Here is an 18,640-nt window from a genome sequence, read left to right as displayed (position 1 = left end):
ACTGGGCATTGATACTGCAGCCAGCTCTGCTTCCCTAGAGACCCAGATGACTTCTCCACAGACCCTGGCTTCTCTGTGTAATCACTCCACAATTCAAAAGGTGCTAATAGATGAAGCCCATGGGCCAGCCCTAGGCCATTCTGGCTAAAAAGAAAAACAAAACAAGGGTTGTCCAGTTGATTCGCACTCACAGCAGCCCCGAGGGAGCGGCTCAGAATAGAGCTGCTGTCCCTGGGGTTGAAAGGACGGTGACTTTGTGAAAGGAGATGGCCAGGCCTTTCTGCAGTGTGGCCATCCTACTCCTATAGAGGTTTGAATGAGGATTCCGACTTCCGTAACTATATCACTAGGTCCAAATACTCACGGCCTTTCCCTAGCTGAGGAATTAGACTTCTCTTGGGCTTGAGAAGACCATTTGATGGATGAAGAAGCAGAGAACCAGAAAGTTTATCGGGTTAGCTCAAGGTCACTTTAAAATTAGTACACTAGCCACGAAGTGAGGCTTAACTCAGCCGATGCACTTTGGTCAGAAATGGGGTGGGCATTTCCAATCAGAAGATGACGCCCCTGGGTGTACTTGACCATGTATTTCCCCTGTGCTCCTAGCACAGACAGCCATGCGTGAGTTGGGACTCCTGCATCCACTGTCTAGAGTCAAGATGGTGGGGAGCTGAGCCGCAGCCAGCCCATGATGACACACACATAGCCCCAGCAGAATTCAACCTTTGTCAGCTACTAAGTCTTGGGGGTCATTTGTTACCACATCATAATGTTGCTCAACCTGACGGATATGTATTTGCACCAGGATGGAGATGATGGAAAATCCCTGGAGACAGAAATGGGTTCCGGTGCTTGACAAACAAGTAAAGATTAGCATATCATAGGGATATTGCCTTTAAAACACTTTGTTGTTGCTTTTCATTTTCTAGAAAATTCTTCCAGGTGTATCATTGGAAAAGAATTGCCTCTTTTTTTCAAGGTCTCGCTTACCGGAGCTTTCCCAAGGGCTGTCCTCATAGCACCCCAAGAGTACTAAGTTTGCTTGGGCAGAACCCTGGGGGTCAAATCAGAAAATCCTCCACAATCTGTTCTGTGTATCCTAGGGAGATTATTTATATTGATTTTACTTTTAAAAAAATCACTGAATGTCAAAATTGATCAGGGAAGTCTTCTACTGGGAGGGAATGGTTTTTGAAAAACTACTCAGGTTTAGAAAATAAGAACTTGTTCAAATGTGTATGTGTGTGTGTGTAGATGTGCATGTATGTGTTTGTGAGTGTATGTGCGTACGTGTAAGGGTATGCGTGTGTGCACATGTGTGTGTGTGTGTGTGTGTAGAGGTATCAGATTTGTTTTTAGGTAGTTTTATTTCTAAAAGTTAGACACGTGTTTCATTTCAAAATCCTCCATGCAAACTGGGAACTCACTATTGTGCTCTTGTCGATCGGTCAAATAAAATAGCTGTGACCGTGTGCTATAGAATTAGCTTTTGTCTTCTCAAAAGAGTGAAGTTCACCCCAATTTCCTGGCATTCTCTAAAGTTTCAAGGTTCTGTACTTCCAGTCACATCTGCTCTTGACACATTCCAGTTGTTAGGACTCGTTGCTAGGACTTGGTACATAGGCTAAAAAGAATCCTTAGTGAAAAAGCCAGGCAGCTAACAAATTCCAAAGAAAACTTCCCTTCCAGGCTTTGGAGACGAGCCCGAGCTGGGCTGGGCGGAAGGGCCAAGTGTTGGTTAAAACAAGTCATGGGGCTTCTTTTGGGATCCAGTCTCTTGCTACCTAAGATGTCATCTAAAATGATGGGTTTTCACCTTTAAAAAAAATTTTTTTTTTTTTTAGGATGAGACCCATCTCCATGGTAGTTACATAATCTGGTGTCAACTTGTAGAGGGGTGGGGTCTAGCTTGTCAATCAGGTCGCAGCTTGATGACCTCATCTAGAGGTCCCACGGAGATAAATAGCTCACTGGAGACTAAATACATATTCCCTGCAAGACATTCCTGTTGACAAGACACATGGAGCTGAGCTAGAGTCCTGGGGCTGGAGGAGCCACATGGAGACCCACACCAGCGCTGATATCCTTCCACTGTCACTGGAACTACACGATTTTCCACCCACTGGCCTGTGATCTTCCTGTATTTGGCATTATTGCACGGCTGCATGAGTCTAAAAATGAATTTATGGACTAGTATTGGACATATGGGCTAATATCAAATTAATGGGCTTGATCTGGACTGGGCTGGGATGTTTCTCAATATACAATTGCTCTTTTATATAAAGCCCTTTCTTGTATACATATGAGTGTCTGTGAATTTGTTTCTTTAGTCAACCCGGGCTAACACAATCTCTGAAATCCCACCCACTGCCTGCCCACCATACTCCCATCAATCCATCCATCTTGTCTTTCTATGGTGCCACCATGTGTCGACAACTGGGTCAATTTACAAGTATCTTTTGAGTGCCTGGCAGGGGTGGGGACCCTTTATCTTGCCAAAGACCATGTGGGCATTTATAACATCATTCTTGAGCCATCCTGGTGAAGTGTTTTGTTAACTCACCCCTAATGTGATGGCTCCTCTTTGGTGAGGCATGTGATGTTAGCTGGTGATGCTACACCACAGGCTGGACACTACCCTGAGCCTCTGGTACAGTGAGACTGTCGCATTTCCTAGGACAACGATAACAACACAGTGTGGATGGCATTCAGGGACAGACAGGTATTGCCTCATGGTTCTGAAGGACTTCTAAATCCAGGTCATTGCCAAGGCCATTCTCTTGTTTGCCAGTTCTTAGAAAAATCTGTCTTGAGCTATTTGAGTTTCCACCATCTAGGACATTGCTCATGTGCTTTGACTTGACTTGTAGATGCTGCCTTCCCCCATGGGTCTCTCCTCCTCTTTTATAAGACACCATGGAGAAGAAATTAGGGCTCGAACCCACCCTACTCCATCCAAACAGGATCACATATAAAGGTATCCTGAGTTAGGAGCTAGATCTATATTTGTACCACTGTAGCTCTACATCCATCTATCCATATATCTATCTATCTATCCATCTATCTATCCATCCACCTATCTATCTCTAATCTACCTATTTATCTATCTATCTATCATCTGGGGATGCATTCAGTCCCAACAGTGACCTTTGGCTCTGCACCACGTTGGGCATCATTTGGGACTGTGCCTATCTGTGTTAAGGTTTGAAAAGTGGCCTCAGACTTCCTCTTTTAAGTACCAGAAAATGATTGTTTAGGGAAACTGTTCGATTTGATTCCTGTATATTCTGTCTGGAAAAGCAGAGTCTCCACCTATGTTGCTGGAAAAAAGGTACCTGGAGTGAAGTCATTGATATGACAAAATTCTATCACAGAATCTTCAGTTTTGTTTTTATCACCAAACCAAACCAAACTCCCTGTCAGTGAGTCAATGCCAACTCATAGCAATGCTGTAGACTATAGAATGGCTCCTGTAAGCTTCTAAGACTCTAACTTTTTAAGGAGTAGAAAGCCTTGTCTTTCTCCTGCGGAGTTGCTGGTTTTGAACTTCAGACCTTGCAGATCAAAGCCAACGAAGTAACCAGTATGCCACCAGGGCTCCGTTTGATCACCAATAGTATTTCCTCATTGTTTCCAACTTCTGCATTGGGATCACCAGCTATTCACAATGTGTCTAAGTGCATGTTTGATCTCATTTCAGGCTGAAGAAGTTGGGAGAATTCTTTAGTTTCTTCATCATTGACTTCAGTAGTTGAATAATGGTTGTATTAACTGGTCTTCTTTGTAGGCATATAGATATTATCCTATCACAGATAGTGTTGTACTTGAAGACAGATCTTGAAATGTTCTTTTTTGATGTTGACTATAATGGCATTCCTCTTGAATCTGTCTTTCCCAGGACAGTAAACGATATGATTGTCCACGTCAATATGGCCAATAGCAGTCCATCTGAGCTCACCATTTCCTAAGATACATGTTCGATTTCATTTTTGACGATGTCCAACTTTCATAATTTACACATTCCGTATTCCAGTTATTAATGGACAGTTACAGCTGTGTCCTCTTGTCTTGACCCATGCCTCACCAGCAAATAAAGGTCCAACAAGTTTGGCTTCATCCACTTCGTTAAAGTCAACTCTCCTTTGAGGAGGCAACTCTTCCTTAGACGTATTCTCAGTGCCTTCCATGCTTAGTGACTCAACTTCCGGCTCTACATCAGACAGCGCTTGGCTGCTATTAATAAGGTTTTCAGTGGCTTGTCCCTCAGAAGCGAACCATTTATTGCTTCTTCCTAGTCTGTCATAGTCTGGAAGCTCCACTGAAACCTGTCTATCACGAATGACCATGCCGCTATTGAAAATACTGATGACATACATAACTTCTGGCATTGAGCAATATGCAAGCCACTAGAGTCGGACAGATTGCACACAATGAAAGCGCCTTTTACTAAGTTACGTAACACGGCAGGTTTGGCATCCTGATGTCATTCAGGGTGTGTTTCTTTTCAATGTTCCTTGAGTTCTAGGAATAAAAAGAGGTGTAAAGGGGCAAAAGGAGGATCACAGGGCGGCTGGGGTGAGGCTTTCCAAAATCAGTTCTCATGGGACAGTCCTTCTGGCACGGGAAGAACGAGCAGGCGCGTGGCGCTGATGAGAGAAGACTCGTTGGCACAATGCCATTGGGCCTTCCTCACAGATGCAGCTTCAAGTCTTCTTCAAATGCTTCCCTAACAAGTGCCTATGTCACCTCATCCTTCAAGGCACTGTGTCAAACAAGAGTCCCACAAGCCCCGGCGCTGACCTCTCTGCCGTGAGTTTCCTGGGTCCAGCAGATCTCCTCCGAACCACTGTTTGGAACAGACCTTGCTCTCTGGCTTGTGTTGACAAATCCAAAACGCGTCCCCAGTTACAATTCACACTATGAAATTGTCTTCAATGCCATTGATCTTGCTTCGCAGTCTGACTGGCGGGTGCATAGTTCAGCTCTTTGGGATAGCTAACCCTTTTGCCACCCATTGAGTTGAAAGCTTGCTGAGGCCACGATACTCGCTTAAAAGTGGAAAGGTTGAACCAGGATGGAGCTCAGCTTCAGTAGTTACAGTGTAAATGGAAACTCTACGGCAGCGGTTCTCAACCTTCCTCAGGCTGCGACCCTTTCTTATGGTGGTGACCCCCCAACCATCAACTTATTTTTGTTGTTACTTCAGAACTGTAATTTTGCTATTGCTCTGGATCGGGCAACCCCTGTGAAAGGGTCGCTCAGCCTCCAAAGGGGTCACGACCCACAGGTTGAGGACCGCCGCTCTACGGCCTCCGCCTCTGACTGTGGGCTTCAGCCACCGTTTCTTATTCGCTCAGGTTGACGGTCTTTTTGTTCTTGGCTCATCTTTAACGCCTCGCGGGCTTTCTGAAAATGCTTTGTCCATCGAAAACCTTCGGTTTTACGGGGTAGCATTCTTGCACACAGCTGGCAAAGCTTCCTTGTCTTGGATGGCGTCCACTTGACTAGTGTTAAACATGTAGTGCGAGCCACGGCACGAATGGAATCCTGTGCTGTGAAGCCGTCCTAAGGAAACGAAGACGAGTGTATCCTGGAGAGAACTTGTCTCCAGCCATCTGCTGGAGACATAGGTAAACTTCTTTGGTTTGGAATTAACCGGTACACGTAGGTAGTGGAACCCTAGGAATGATTATTTTTGACTTACCCTTGTGCTTGGTGAACGGTACTGAATTTCCCTCTCTTCCCAGTTTCTCCTCCAATTAGATCGTGTCTGTCTTCACACCCCGGCAAGGGTTGGCATTGTCTGTGAGCACCCCCAAGCCTCATCGCACTCAGGACTCTGGTGGGTGCACAGTCTTGCAGTGGCTCTGGGTGTCTTGAAAATATCCCTCGCTGTGGCATGGACTGCTGGACTCACTGACTCCTGGGGACTGAGGAATGAAGGCCTCCCTTCCCCCGAGCTTCGAGAGGACGATCCCACTCCTGAAGCTGGCCCCGGGGTTCAGCCTTCTCGTCTCCTAAACTGCAAGAGGAATAACGGCTCTGTACAGTTGCCCGCTGATGGATGATCTGTTAGACCTGCAACAAGTCACCAGACAGGCCTCACCTCATTCACGACTTTGAGCAAGTTATTTAAGTCTTGGTATCTCCATCAGCAGGGAGGTGATATAATAGCTCATCTCGTACAATTGCAAGGATTTGCTGCTTTATAATAACAACAAAATCAGGATTATGATTGGAGTGCAAATACATGGCTACCTTTTATCCCCCTAACCCAAACATATTTTTGTTTGCTTGTTTTTAATCAGCAAAATATTATTCCTAAGTGTTTTTCTAGTCCATAGCCTACTCATTATTAATTCATTCAATATTTATTGATAACTTTCAGCACCAGACATCGTTCTAGGTTCCGGGGGTATCTGAGTGACCCGTCAGACAGTGCCGGCGACTTCATGGAGTGCCAGGGGCTCGGCACAGGGTTGGCTGCCTTGGCGCCTTGTTGGGCTGCCTCTGGCTATGATGAATCTGCCCTGGTCCACGTGTGCTCCCAGCCGGCAGAACGTCATTTCATTTCCCCATTTTCTTTGACTTCGATTTCTGGTCTTGCTTTCCCATGCTCATCGCTTGTGGCAGTACATGGTTTGGAAGGAAATAATCTGGAAACATACAAAAATGTTTAAAGGTGTAAGAAGGTTTGCAAAAGCACACTCGTGGTGCTTGAGAACCACCGGAGCTCCAGAGAAATAAGATGAAGAGCTACGCATGTGGAACCAAATGAGCCCTCGATCTCACAGGCCGTAAGGTTCTGAGAGCCGGAGCGACTTCTAGGTGTTCTGACCAAGCGGCCACACTGGCCAGCGTATTCTCCTCCTGGTTTCACCCTGCTTTGTGATCGCCACTCAAGTGACTTGGGAACAAATGACGTTGGACCAAATTGGCTCCATCCACAAGGACATGCTCCTCTGTGGGTCTCTGGTTTGAGGCTCAGCAAATTCTGCAATGATTGGTCACTCTGTATGGGTGATGGAAACAGTTAGCTCACCCAACTGCTAACCAAAAAGTTGGGGGTTCAAGGTCCCCCAGAGGTGCCTTCGCAGAAAGAGCTGGTGACCGGGTCTTGAAAGAGCAGTTTTGAGAGCCCTGGGGCGCACGGTTCTCCCCAGACAAACAGAGGGCTGCCCTGCGCTGGGCTCAACGTGGAAGCTCCCCAGACACACAGAGGGCCGCCCTGAGCTGGGCCCAACGTGGTAGCAAGTGCTATTTTTCGATATTGGGAGTTCCTTAGAGGACGGATCAGAGGGTTATTTGTTTTCTAAGTATGTTTAGGAGGGCTTGGCGTGGCGTCCGTTTCTCGCTAACGTGAGGTTGGCTCCTCATTCACGGTGAACCTGCACACAGGAGAACAAGAAGCCACCCGGCCCTGAGCCAGCCATCCCCAGGGTCGGTTACAGATCATGCCACTGGGTGCCAGGGTTTACATGGGCTGATTTGGGGTTTGGAAGGGGATCACCCAGGCTTTCTGACCCGTCCTTTCTTTCTCATCCTTCTTTCTCTGGAATTTCCACTGAACTGTTTCTGCACCAGAGCAACACGCAAGCTTCCACTGCCAGGTGGGTAGGATTGTGGCCTATGGGCATTTATTCACCCTGATCTGTGGCATGGAAAGCCACCGCTGCCCTCCTGGTACCGCAGGCGCTCAAATAAATTGTGCTGCATGAACCAAGGCGTGGACAGAGAGATGGGGGAACTTTCAGAAACGGGCTGTCAGCACTAGAAGCCTGGAAGCCCGAGGGCGGGGGTGTCTGGGCTATTGGGGGCCGGGATTCCAGGAGGCAAACTAGAGCTCTCAAAGGACGGAGGACCCTCTTCAGGGTCTCTGCCCTCCGGATGGCAGAGGGGCATGTCAATGTGAGGCCACCTCCCCTCCTCCATCTCTTAAGAGAGGCCTGCCTGCTCTGCTCAGCCTGCTTTGGGAAACGGCGGCACCTGGCCTGGAAGAACACAATTAAAAGACGCCGTAAAAATTGACAGATCCCTATGCGGAGCGCCGAGAATACATTACAATTCCGATCGAACTATAAATAAAGCCCCTAAATTAAATAAATCTCGTACAATTATGGATTAAAACATGTTTAGTGGTAATGGCCTTGCGCAGGGACCCTGACTCCTGGAATTGTTGCTGAGGCTGCAGCAGCTGGGGGATTGCATCATAATTAACACCAGGCCACCCCGGGAAGGGCTGGCCCCAGGTTCAACTGGGGGCCTCCGGGAGAATAGGGGCCGGCAGCTCAGCCGGCCTCTCCTGGTGCCAGGGATTCCCGGCAAAGAGAAGATGCTCAGAGATGGTGGTCTTGCTCAGCCCCTGATCTGAGCGCAAATGCACATTCTGGCCTGGCAAGCTTGCCATCCAGCTGTCCATGGGCACCAGGCCAATGGTCCACCGCCGGAGAGAGGACCAGGTCTTCACTCCCCTGCAGGCCGCTGCGCTGAGTCACAGTGGGCTATGCAAATGGTCAGCCAGCATCTTGTGCGTGAAGTGATGTAGAGCATTCTGCGGAACGTCTCCAGCCGGGATGGCTGGCCACAAACAAGGTTCAGGAGTTCTAGCCAGACCAAACCGAGTACCCAACCCCCTGCCATGGGGCTGATTCCAATTCGTAGGGGTCTGAGGTAGGGTTTCCAAAACTGTAGCGCTCTACGGAAGCAGATGGCCCCGGCGTTCCCTGACGCAGCAGCTGGTGGGATTCAACCGCTAACCCTGCTGTTAGCAATCCAACGTGTCAGCCAATAGCACCCAGGACGCCTTACCCAACCAGGAGGAGGTCCTGAAAGACTTAGGAAAGAAACCCTAAAGGAAATAGGCCTGCAGGCTAAGGGCTTTTATTTGAAGCCAATTCTTGCCTCTCCTTAGAGGCTCAGCAAGTGAATCCTTTTGCGTTTACTCTGCCTGCCTGTTCCTCCCAAGCCAGGGGTGCCAGGTGTAAGCGTGGGTGGGCTGAAAGTCAGACTGTATGGGTCCCTGTATTTCAGGTGCCTGGTGTCCAGAAGGGCGGAGCCAGTAGTTCTTGCTTCTTGGAGATGCAGGTCTCACACACACCAGGCCCCATGGAGGGCTCCCTGGGACTCTGATGGCCCCAGTGGCTCTGTGTGCCAGTGGGGGGTGGACCCGGCCCAGGCCTCAGTTGTGAGCACATGCGGGCAGGCTGCCTGGGTGATTGGCATGCTTGGGGGAGGGGGAGGCGCATGGCTTCCAGATTGACCAACATTGTCCCCGTTAGCCTGTGCCTGCAGAGATAACTTCTCCAAAGGCCTTGTCAGAAAGGGAAGATAGGAAATTTCTAGGTAACAAAACCTCTGGAAGGACAGCATTCCTTTTTAACGAATGCCAAAGAATCTTAATTTCCGAATACAGTAGAACCCCGTCCTCGGCCGCATCAGTACTCGATGCGAAATGTGGAGAAAATTTTGCATCGGAGCGCAAACAAAACATCAGAATCTGACCCGATGCACGTGATTTTTGTAAACAAAATCAATTTGTGTTTCTGTCACTGGGTGTTAGTTAGCGTTGTTAATATGCGTTGTTTAAACATTTTGCAGCTGTGTTCCAAGCGTTTTGCTATCATTTTCTTAGTTTTTGTGGCTTTTTGTACTGTTTTATGATTTTAAAAAAAAGGGTCCTAAGAAAGATTTTCTGAAAAGATAAGGAACTGGTTAACCATGTTCTCGACATTGTTGATGATAATTTAGTTAACCCTTTTAGAAAACAATTAAGGAAACACCAACAGCAGACCCTATTAGACAGATTTTTTTTTTTTAAGAGAAATCCAGCCAGGTCCTAGTTTAAAAAGGCAAACAAGGGGGAAAACTCCTGAAAAGCAGTTACCAGTTGATTTCATGGAAGGGGATTTCCTTTCCAAACACTGGCTCTCTGTCCATCCCTCCTCTCATCCCTGTCCACAGATGCAGATCCTCATCCATCGTAAGGTATGGGCCATACTGTAGTTGTTAAAAACTTTTTAAATATTGTGTTTCTTATTTAGATTATACGATTTAACTCTAAACTTATTTACTTTGAAGTTCCTGTGTAATGTTTTATATTTTTAAAAAAGGCAAGGTTAGGGTAAAAACTTGGTGGTCGAAAATGGATGAATCCGTTTGCAGTTATTTCTTGTGGGAAAATTGCTTTGGCACTTGACAGCATCGCATCTCGACGCTCCTTCTACAATGGATTAGTGCCGCGTCCCAGGCTCTACTGGACGTATCACATTTAGCCTCAGAGAAGAGGGGTCAAGAGTCGTTCTCTGGGCCCAGAAAGTAGGTGGCAGTAGGACTTAAGGTCAGCTTGGACGGACCAGTATGACCATATGGGTGTCTGGTCCTGGCCTCCGCTCTGAGCAAAGGTGCAGTGCTGTGTGGATTGTTAAATATTTTGACAATACGACAGAGGCGAGAGTCTCCTTGGTCAGCATGGTTCAGGCATATAGCCTTTAAAATACAGCAAACAGCTTAGCGAGTCAAGAAAAGGTATCGATGTTTGAGAGTCTCTAAGTCACTAGCTCCTTTTTTAATTCTAAGATGGAAGCTGGAAAGTTGTTGCACCCTGAGGTAGTAAAAGTTGTTTCATAAGGTTAATACTTCAGAATCTTTCTGGGAAGACGTCTGGGAGCAAAGAGTCTCTTCGTAATTAGTTAAAGTTATAGAGCGACTGTAAAAGTGCTGGTGAGATTATTGCTTGCAGGGATGGGGACCAGATTCTGAACAAAGAATTGTTCAGCATGAAAATCCTGCTTGTGGGAGCTGGGAGGAGCCTCACAGGTGACCGTGTATAATCTTCTCACGACAAAAGTCAAACTCCTGAGTTCTCAAAATATGTTTCATAAGCTCTTGATGAGTGCTTCTTTCATTCTCTCTCTCTCTCTCTCTCTCTCTCTCTCTCTCTCTCTCTCTCTCTCTCAACATTAAATGACCCAAAATGCTGAAACAAGAAACAATAGAATTATTTTCTGGGGGATTTCTCATTCTGAATGTGCAGGGCGCGTTGTCCCCATCCGTGTGCTTTTCCATCACAGCTCAAGGCTTCTGTTTAGAGATTCCTGGTGGGCCTGATGAAATTTTTTCTAGGGAAAGGGCCATGATTGTGAGATTAAGACAAGAATGGAAGTTAATCATATTGTGTGTAGTCATGGAGACCTTGTAGGGGAAGGACCTTGCTGCTGAACACGCTGTCCTTGAGATGGTACGTTTACCCTCCCACCAGCAGGAAGCGTGTCGTACTGTGGCTGCTTCCTTGTTGCTGTGATGCTGGACGCTAAGCCACTGAGGTTCCGCTCTCAGCAGGCTCCCCACGGTGGACAGGCTTCAGCTTACGGACATGGAAAGCTACTGCTTAAAAAAATAAAAAGTCCAGTGGAAACCTATGACGGGCAGCAGAACCTTGGCTAATCTAGTGCCATCAGAGGAGCCACTCAGATTGGAAGATCTCAAATACGACTGAGGAAGTGCCGCCCCCTCAAGGGAGAGCTGTCTTTAATGATGTGGGTGGAGCAAAGCTTTGGGAACCTTCTTTTGCTGATACAATAAGATAGAAGATAAACAATAGCTTTAAATATCCATCAATATTCAAAACATAGAATTCATGAAGGGTGACGCTAGGAAGAGTAGATATCGTCAAAACCAAAATGGAATGCGTAAAGATCTATATAGTCTACTGTGGAGTATAGCTGAAATGGACTGGGATTGGCCACTTTGAATCCAGTCAGCATAGAGTCTACTATGCCAGGGATGTGACAAATTTAAGATGAGCAGCGTTACTTCATCATCAAAAAGAACATTTCAAACTCTATCATAAAGTTCCACTCCATCAGTAATAGGACTATTTATGGATACCTAAAAGATCAGTTAATGCAATCATCCTTCCAATTTGTGTACCAACAAGTAATAGCAACATGAAGAAATTATAGATTTTTTACTAATTTCTACACTTAAAAAAATCATCAAATATTTAATCAAAGCACAGCGATAGTTACTAGAAATTGGAATTCAAAGAATGGAAACAGAATGATCTGCAGTGGGAAGTTGAGGCCTTGGTGATAGAAACGATACCTGGAAACACATGATAAAATCTTGCAATACCAACTACTTTTTCATTGTAAATACCTCTGTTCAACAATATAAATAGTAACTATACATGTGGAACTTTCTGGATAGAATGCACAGCAATCAAGTAGACTACATCTGGACTACATCTGTGGATCGAGATGATGGAGAAACAGAATATCACCAGTCAGCAAAAAACCAGCAGCTGAATGCAGGGCAGAAAAAATCACATGATCATATGCAAGTTCAAGCTGAAGCCGAAGAAAATCAAAACAATGTTATAAGAGCCAAAATGAGACCTTGAACATATCCCACCTGACTTCAGAGACCATCTAAGAATAGGCTGCAGGATGACATCAAGAACATCTTACGTGAAGAAATCAAAGGTCCTTAAAAAGACAGGGAAGGGGGAACAGGCCACGTTGGATGTCAGAGAAGGCTCTGAAACTAGCTCAGGAACATATAGTAACTAAACTGAGTGGAAAAAATTATGAAGTGAAAGAGTTGAACAGGAGATATCTAAGGACAGCTCGAGAAAAGTGAAGTTTTAGAGTGAAATGTTCAAAGATCTGGAATTCGAAAACCCAAACGGGAAGAACATGCTAAGCTTTTCTCAAACTGAAAGAAACTGAGGAAAATTCCAGCCTCAAGTTGCACCATTGAGGGATTCCATGGCACAATGTTGAATGATGCAGGATGTATCGAAAGAAGCTGGAAGGACTACACCGCCTAACTGTAACAAAAAGAACTGTCCTACAGTTAACCATTCCAAGAGGTAGATCAAGAACTGATCGCCTTGAAGGAGGAAATCCAAGAGGTCCCGAAGGCATTGGTGATAAATAAGGCTACAGAAATGGACAGAATCCCAATTGAGATGTTTCAACAAATAGATATCATATTGAAAGCTCTCCCATGTCTATTGCCAAATTACAAGAAGGGAACAATATTTGTGCCTATTACAAATAAAAGTGATCCAGCAGAAAGTGTCACACAATATCATGAATCTGACACACAAGTAAAAATTTCCAGAAGATAATTAAAAATTGGACATCTCCTTGCAGAGGGGTCGCGGGGAGGAGATGGGCCAGTCAGGGTGCAGTGTAGCAATGATGAAACACACAATTTTCCTCTAGTTCTTGAATGCTTCCTCCCCCACCCTCCCCACCCAACTATCATGATCCCAATTCTACCTTACAAATCCAGCTGGACTTGAGGATGCACACTGGTACAGATAGTAACTGGAAACCCAGGGAATCCAGGACAGATGATCCCCTCAGGACAGGGGATGAGAGTGGTGATACGGGAAGGGTGGAGGGAAGGTGAGGGAGAAAGGGGGAACAGATTACAAGGATCTACATGTAACCTCCTCCCTGGGAGATGGACAGCAGAGAAGCGGATGAAGGGAGAGGTCAGACAGTGTAAGATATGACAAAATAATAATAATTTATAAAGTATCAAGCGTTCATGGGGGAGGGGTGGGACAGGGAGGGGAAAATGAGGAGCTGATACCAAGGGCTCAAGTAGAAAGCAAATGTTTTGAGAATGATGATGGCAACAAATATACAAATGTGCTTAACACAATGGATGGATGTGTGGATTGTGATAAGAGTTGTTCAAGCCCCCAATAAAATGATTTAATTATTTAAAAAATTGTTACAGCAGAACATAGACAAAGAAGCTGCCAGAAATTCAAGTCAGATTCAGAAGATGTGCAACAGGGGATACCATTGCTGATGTCAGAAGGATGTTGACTTCAATCAGAGACTAGCAGAAAGATGTGGACTTGTGTTTGATTGACGAACCCAAAACCTTCAGCTGTCTGGATGCATCAGAACAAATTATGGATAGCCTCGCACAGGATGGGAATTCCAGAAGATTTCATTGTGTTCCCGCAAAGCGGATACACAGACCCAGAGGCAGTTGTTGGAATGGAGCAAGAAGACGGTGCGTGGTTTAAAATTTGGGACAGTGTGTCAAGGTTATCTTCTTTCATCTGAGCCTCCCCGAGTAAGGCTGTCTGCTGACAAAGGATCCAGGAAGCTGAACTATATGCAGAAGAACATGGCAGTAGGATCAGAGGAAGACTCACTAAAAGACTGCTGGATGCAGACACCAAACCCAAACTAAAGTCACTCCCGTGCAGTCAAAGCGGATTCACAGTGTCCTGCCTGTGGGTTTCCGGGACTCCATTTATGGGAGTAGAAAGCCCAGTCTTTCTCTCCTGGAACTGCTGGTGGTTTCGAATGGCCAACTGTACATATTGCAGCCCAACACTTAACCGCTGCACTACCAGGGCTCCTGCTGTGTGCCAGTGACACAACCACGCTTGCAGAAAGTGAAGGGCGAGGACTTGAAGCACACACTGTCACAGACCAAAGACGGCGGCCTACAGAGCAGATTACACCTCAGCGTGAAGGAAACCACAGTTCACACGTGACTCCAGACTGTAAGGCTGGCTCCTGAGCGGCACAAGAAATACTCCAGAGCAGGCTCGTTCAGTGGTTTGTTGAACTGCCTCTCTAGCCGAGATTGGAGCTATATTTGTCTTTTCTATGTGATAACAAGTTATGATGAAGATTTTTTACGTGAAATTTTGTTATGCCTTTTCCTTATTTCCCTAGGACATGGTTCCGGATTGAAACTAAGATATGTATATCTTAAAAGAGTTATATCTTTCCACATTGCTCTCAAGAAGAAAGGAAGAAAGAATTCACATTTACAGCCACAGTATGTGGAGAATGCTGGGCTCATGTTCCCCCAAACGGGTCATTCTTGTAGCTAAATCTTTGTCCATACGATAGTCAGAAAACCACATTAAAGTGTTTCCTCGCCGTGTTTTGTCTTTTTTGGGGGGTAAATAATCACTGATGAGATAAAATCTTAGCCATTTACATCTCCTCTCTTACAGTTTATATCATTTGTTCATTTGAAAATTGGGTCCACGTTGTTTCTCTTAATGGGTTGGGGAGATTTTCATGTGTCCATGGTCACAACCTTTATCATAGTGGTGAAAGATTTCCCTTAGTGGGTCCAAATTTTTGGTTAATAATTAAATCCAGTTATTGTTTTTAAATATCGTTTCTTAGTGTATTTCATGCTTAGAAAATTCTTTCCACTCCAGAGATTATTCAGTCTTACTGACTTAACAACTTTTATAGGGAATTTTTTTACTTAATACCAATTCAACTAGAATTTACTTCAGTTAGTGACAATTTAACTTCAAGAATATCCCCAAACTCTACTTCATAATTTACTGAGTTGATTTTTTCACATACAAATATTGATTTTTTTCTGACTGTAAAATAATATTTGCACAATGGAAAAATAGAAACAGTTGATGAACATGTAGAGAGGAAGGTCATTCTTGATAACCTTCATACTTCAAATAGTCGCCACTGTTAATAGTCTAGTTCCTACCCTTCTAGATTTTTTATGCACAGAGAAAATAATGAAACGAGTATTGCACCATACATACTTTCTTATAACCTATGATTTTATCTTATAACACTTGCTTCAACGTTGATGCATAGAGATGTAACTCATTTTAAACAGAAGCAATGTGGCAATCCATGGCTTATTTAAACCTCTTCTATATATAGAATCTAGATCGTTCCCAATTTTGGTTTTAATGTTAACAATCACCGAGGAAGAGTTTGGCGTGTCAATCTTAGTCCACCTGTCTGATTCTTTTCGTAGAATAAATTTTAGTAGTAATTGATGGGACGCAGGATCCCAAAAACCAACCACTTGCTGTAAAGTTGATCGCAACTCATGGAGAGCTCATGGTATCAGCTGTACTCCTCATGGTTTCGAACGGCCAATTGTCTCAGAAGTCCATTGCCAGGTCTTTCTTCGGAGGTCCTGCTGTGCACTCCAACTGGTAGGTAAAGAGGATGCAATGCAGTTTATACCACATGCTTAATTTTTTAGCACATATCTACAAATCGCATTGGCTAACAGAAGATAACCTTGAGAAGAAGATGGGAGGGAAGCACAGCGTCCCTGTATCAAAGAGGATTGATGTTCAACCATTTCGGGAGGGAGCAGCTGCCAGGGAGGTAAGACACGCCCGCTGCACAGAGGAATTGGTGAGGAACAAAGCCCCAGAGATGGACAAAGGTACCAACTGAGTTCTTTCAACACACACATGCCGTCCTGGAGGCACTCAGTCATCTATGCCACAAAATTTAGAAGCCTGTTACTTGTCAGTTTAGTAGAAGAGATATTTGTACCTGGTCCAAAGAAGAGACTCCAACACAATGAAGAAATTAACAAACAATCGTTGATATCATGCAAAAGGAAGGTGAGGGGGCCTTGAAAGGGTTGTGGAAAAATTTGATCATCTCTTAATTCCATTTTTCCACAGAGTCTTTTTTACTGTGAATTAGGTAAGAGTGTACAGATTAAACAATCACTTTCATATTCAATTTATCCACCCCCTCAAAGGCTGGCTCTGTTTCAATAATTTCCCCTCGTCTCCCTCTCGCTAAGTATCACCTTACCCTTCGTCTACCCTCTAGCTATTGCTTCCCCTCCCCCATCACAGTCTGTCTCCTCTGGGGTGGTGTTGTTCAAGGCCATCAAGTCATGAGGACCACGGGAACCCTCAGGATAACAGAAGAAACACTGCCCGGCCCTGCGCCATAATCACAGGGGTTCCTCAGCCCGAGCCCGTTGTTGCAGGCACGGTGTCAATGCAGCTCCTAGAGGGCCTTCTTTTTTGCTGCCCCTCCATTTTATCAAGTATAATGACCATGGGGGATGGGCCTCTCCTGACAATGTCCATAGCATGTAAGACAAAGTCTCGCCATCCTTGCCTCTAAGGAGCACTCTGACCCAGCTTCTTCCAAGACAGATGTTTGTCCTTCTGGCAGTCCATGGGACTTTCAATATTCTTCACCAGCACCACAAGTCAAATGCATCGATTCTTCTCAGTCTTCCTTTTTCAATGTCCAACTTAACAAGCATAGGAGGCCATGGTAAAATACCAAGGCTTGGCTCAGGCACACCTGAGTCCTCAAAGTAATAACCTTGCTTTTCAGCATTCTAAAGAGTCTTGCGCTGCACGTTTACCAATGCAACTCGTCTTTTGACCTCTTGACTGCTGCTTCCATGAGCATCGACCGTGGATTCAAGCATAAGACAAAAGCCTTGCCAACTTCAACCTTTTTGCCGTTGATCACGAGGTTTCCTATAAGTCCAGTTGTGAGAATTTTGGTATTTTTTAACATCAAGTCATAACCCATTCTGAAGGCTGCGATCCTTGATCTTCAGCAGCAAGTGCTTCAAGTCCTCCTCACTTTCAGTAAGCAAGGATGTGTCATCTGCATATTGCAGGTTGTTAATAAGCCTTCCTCCAATCCTGATGCAGGATTCTTCTTCACATAATCCAGCTTCTCTGATAATCTGCTCAGCATACAGACTGTACAGGTAGGGTGAGAGGATACAACCCTGGTGCAGATCTTTCCTGATTCTAAACCACACAGTGTTCTCTTGTTCTCTGGATCCATGCACAATGAAGGGTTCTGGAATTCCCATTCTTCATAAGGTTATCCATAGTTTATTACGGCCCACACAGTCAAAGGCCTTGGCATAGTCAATAAAACACAAGTAAACATCTTTCTGGTATTCACTGCTTTGAGCCAAGGGTCATCTGGCATCAGCAGCAATGACAGCCCTTGTTCCACATCCTCTTCTGGATCCAGCTCTCTGATAATGGACGGCTGCAACCTTTGTTGGATGATCAAAATTTTACTTCCGTGGGATATCAATTATATTGTTCTATAGTTTGAGCATTCGCTTGAGTTGCCTTTCCTTGCGATGGCTGCAAATACAGTGCTCTTCCAGGCCGTTGGTCAAGCAGATACCGTCCACGTTTTCTGGCATACAAGTAAAAATAAATGAATAATAGCGGTCTCAGACAATATTTGCCCTTTTTTTGGCTGACTAATTTCACTCAACATAATTACCTTTGATTACATCCATTGCAAGAGGTGTTTTTTACTGACTTCTCGGTATTCTTTAACGATGCATTGGGCGTGAGTCCAAAAGTTTATTTATCCATCCTTCCATTTAGATTGCTTCCATCTTCTTGCTTTTGTGAACAGTGCTGCTATGATCGTGGATGTGCGAATCTCTGTTTGTGCTAGGGCTCTTTGTCTAGGCCGTGTAACAGGTAGAGGGATGGCTGAGTCACCTGGTGTTTCTATTCCCAACTTGGTGAGAACGCTCCACGCTGCTTTTCACAGTGGTTGTACTGCTTCATGGTCCCACCAGCATGGGGGTGGTTTCTAATAACTCCATACCCTTCCCAGAATATTTTTAAAATCTTGCTCTGCATGCTGGTTTGAGGTGGCATCTCATCATGGTTTAATTCGCTTCTCTCAGATGACCATGTCTACACGTGTCCGTTGGCTGCCTGAATGTCTCCTTTGGTGAAGTGTCTGTTTATATCATTTTCCCTTTCTTTGATTCAATTGCTTCTCCTTTTTTGTGGAAGTGCTGAGTGTTCTAGAGATTTGAGAGCACAGTCCCTGGTCAGATA

Source organism: Tenrec ecaudatus, chromosome 10, assembly GCF_050624435.1.
Source record: "Tenrec ecaudatus isolate mTenEca1 chromosome 10, mTenEca1.hap1, whole genome shotgun sequence".
In the NCBI taxonomy this organism is placed as follows: Eukaryota; Metazoa; Chordata; class Mammalia; order Afrosoricida; family Tenrecidae; genus Tenrec; species Tenrec ecaudatus.
This window is presented reverse-complemented; position numbering follows the sequence as displayed.